Source organism: Myotis brandtii, unplaced genomic scaffold (assembly GCF_000412655.1).
Source record: "Myotis brandtii unplaced genomic scaffold, ASM41265v1 scaffold153, whole genome shotgun sequence".
Lineage (NCBI taxonomy): Eukaryota > Metazoa > Chordata > Mammalia > Chiroptera > Vespertilionidae > Myotis > Myotis brandtii.
The window spans coordinates 14419-18128 of NW_005355543.1; positions in this window are offsets into that span (position 1 = coordinate 14419).

The window sequence follows — 3710 nt, forward strand, 5'->3', positions numbered from 1 at the left end:
TTATTAAACTATTATTTTTAAAAAGTGTCAGGTATTTTATATTAAACTTTACCCAGAAAGTTCTAGTGCAGTGGTTCTCAACCTTCCTAATGCCGCAACCCTTTAATACAGTTCCTCATGTTGTGGTGACCCCCAAGCATAAAATTATTTTCATTGCTACTTCATAACTGTAATTTTGCTACTGTTATGAATCATAATGCAAATATCTGATATGCAGGATGTATTTTCATTGTTACAAATTGAACATAATTAAAGCATAGTGATTAATCACAAAAACAATATGTAATTGTATATGTGCTTTTCCGATGGTCTTAAGCAACCCCTGTGAAAGGGTCGTTCGACCCCCAAAGGGGTCATGACCCACAGGTTGAGAACTGCTGTTCTAGTGGAAACAGTTATAGGACCCAGATTTTTACATTATTAGATGGCTTTCACTAAAGCCAATTCATAAAAGATGGTAATTTTAAATCATTTTTAACATAGTATAATTGTAATATTAATTTTAGTTGTAGTCCCATATTAGATCACATATAAATAACTAATAACTTAGTTTTAATGCAGAAATTAAACTTGTTGTGAAATTTGGATGTATAATGGCCTCAAATTCTCAATTTTGCATTCTGTAATCATTATCACAGAAAAATATTATTGCTCTTTAGAATTAATGTTCAATATAAATTTTCTCTCACTATACATTATTTTAAAACACACACACAAATTTAAAGATATTTTATACACAAATCTTCAAACTTAGAATATATTTTGAGTAAAAAAAAATATTCCACTAGCAAGAATGACACAATTCAGTTCTCCAGTGTTGGACTTTTAAGAACCAGAGCCAAAGGGCTATAGCAAATCTGAACAGACAAGAAGATCCTCAGTGTTATTTTCTGACAGAGAAGAGAGGAATATAATTTTGCCAAGTGGTTTTATCCAGTAATAACCATCACATGCTTGTCACTTTAGAATTTAAAGACCATTTTGTATTCACTATATCTTTTAATCCTCACAAAAATACTGATTGCTATATGTGTGTGTGTGAGTGTGTGTGTGTATATATATATATAACTTTATATATTATACTAGTAGCCCTACACACAAATCCATGTGCCAGTAGCTCTCTGCGGGGCCTGGCCAATCTGCACCCGCTGCCCAGAGGCTCTCCGTAGCCCAGAGGCCCATCCTCGGCCAGGCGTGGGACACTTGCCTCATTGCTGGGGCAACGAAGCAAGCATTTCCGCCAGGCCGCTCATGCTGCCTGTTCTCAGTGGCCGCCCCCGGGACTGGGGGACTCCAGAGGGGCTGAGAGGACTGGGCGCCGCCATCTTGTGGCTATGGGTGCCACCATCTTTGTGATGGAGTGACGGTTAATTTGCATATTCCCCTTTTATTAGATTGTATATATAATTTTACAGATGTAGAAGTTGAGATGTAGAGAAATTGAGTCTCTCAGATAACAGAGTTTGGCCAATTCTCCTGATTTTGAGGCCAATAATTTTTCAACCCCCACACAGCTATCCTATGTAATAAGAGAGGAATATGCTAATTAGCCTTACACCCTGAGGCGTAATGACCAAGCGCATCACTACCAGATCACGGATCAGCAGGAGGGTGGGCCAGTGAGGTACAAGCAGACAGCAGAGAGCTACAGGACAGGGCAGGGCAGCAAGCTATGGGGGTGGGGAGGGTAGGCGGAGCTACAGGAGGGCGTCAGTGACCTACTGGTGCACAGATTTGTGTGCAGGGCTATTAGTACAAATTATATTAAGAAACTTCCAAAGTTATATGTAGTTCTCTATCTTAAAGAAATAAGCAAGGCCATACTGAAATTATCTCAAATCACATAATCTTCTGAATTTTCAATAGCTGTAGGGACAAAAGTACCAAAAGATTCCAGGGCTTTAATGACTATAAATACCCTCTTAAATATTTTATTTAATTAGTGTTTCATTTCATTGCTTAGATATGATAGAAATTACTTCACTTTTGTTAACTCAGATCACAATTAAAACAAATTACTCTTTGAAGATATTTATAATACCCAAAATTTCCTTCCCTTATTGCAGTTATTGTTACATAGGAATATTCTATCTTCTCATCTGAATATTTATATGTAAAAATTTGCTTCCTCATTAACTCTTCCAACTGAACTTTAAAATTGCTCTCGCCACATTCTTGCTAAATGTGTTTTATTTTTAAATATCACAGTCTTGCTGTGTTTAAAAAATTAAATTTGATAGCATCAATATCAATTTTTAGCTTTTTAAAAGAACTATGCTATGTTAGTAGACAACCCTTCTCATAAAGCAACTTTATGCAACTTTTCATCTATATTCAGCTTCTGACAGAGCTCATTATTTGAATATTAAAAATAAAAAATAAAAACAATAATAACTGAGGTGTCACAGACTTTCCAATAATTTTTCTCTTCCTTTCCATGGAAAAGCTATTCTGAATGAAAAATTATCTTCAATATAAAGTATTTACTAAAATATTTTTTTTCTGATGGTAAAATTTTAATGATTTACATATTCAAGGCAAGTGGCAATAATATTAAAATATTTTGTAACCAATACATAGTAGGCATTTAATCAATATTTGTTTGCCAGTGTTTTTAAATTTTTCAAATAACTGATTCACCTCCTAAGATTTCTAAGTTAATCCCCTTTAGTAAGATAAGACTCCCTTGAAGTTGGCATTCTCCATTTAGATAGCAATGGATTCCACTAATGTTTTTGAAAAGCTGTTGTTTTTTAGCTAAGTTAAGAATAATCACTTGAAATTGGTTTAAGGCTTAGCAAATTTATTCTCTGTTGAAAAAGTAATAACCTTTTAGCCTGGTCTATGTTGAATATTTTCAAATTCTAAATTAATAGAATCTGACTAATAATTTAAAAATTTTATTCTCGCATACAATGCAGTGTCGATAAGCTTTTCTTAAATGTGTGATTTACAGGGTCTCCTGAAAAAAAATAAAGGTTCATGGTGAAACATTTTTGTGAAATTCTCAGCTAAAGGGTCTTACACAGATTTTCAGGACTTCAGAGAACCTTCGCTACTGTGTCCGTGTACATTGCGAGTCTCTGAAAGAGGGTTATCTGATGCAGCATTTCTTTAATGTGTTTGCCTGCAAGTCTTCCGTGGGGAGAATGTCTCAGGAGAGCTGTGCTCTTCCGAAGGCCTCACCGCCATCACCCCACAGGATTCCTCTGAGCTCGTCCTGGTCATAGATATTCCTTCTTCCTTTGTCTTTATTCCAAAACTGTATCCCTTTAAAAAGATACTTATTTTAAACTGGCACTTGTTCATTGTGTTAGCTGGACTCCCCATTAGAAGCTGTGCTCTGAGGCAAGAATGGAGTGGATGGTGTTTATTTAGGAGGTACACGGACCAAGGTGGCAGTGGCAGGTGGGGGTGTGATTTTGAGAAGCACAGACAATTAGTAAGGAACATGCAGTTAAGCCAGCTCCCACAGTGGACAACTAAAGCTTGATCCCTACGCTCCCTCACAATTATGCCAGCTGTAGGGCAAGGGAGCTGGGGTGTTTATATCCTCACAACAGCAGTCTTGGCTAAGGGTCCTGGGGGTGATGGTGATTTGTTAACTTGGAATCACTTTTGGCCCTCCATGCAAGCAGGCAAAATGGGTTCTGACAACCTGAGGGTAACCCTCCAATAAAAATACAAGATTTGGACTCGGCTCACTCGGC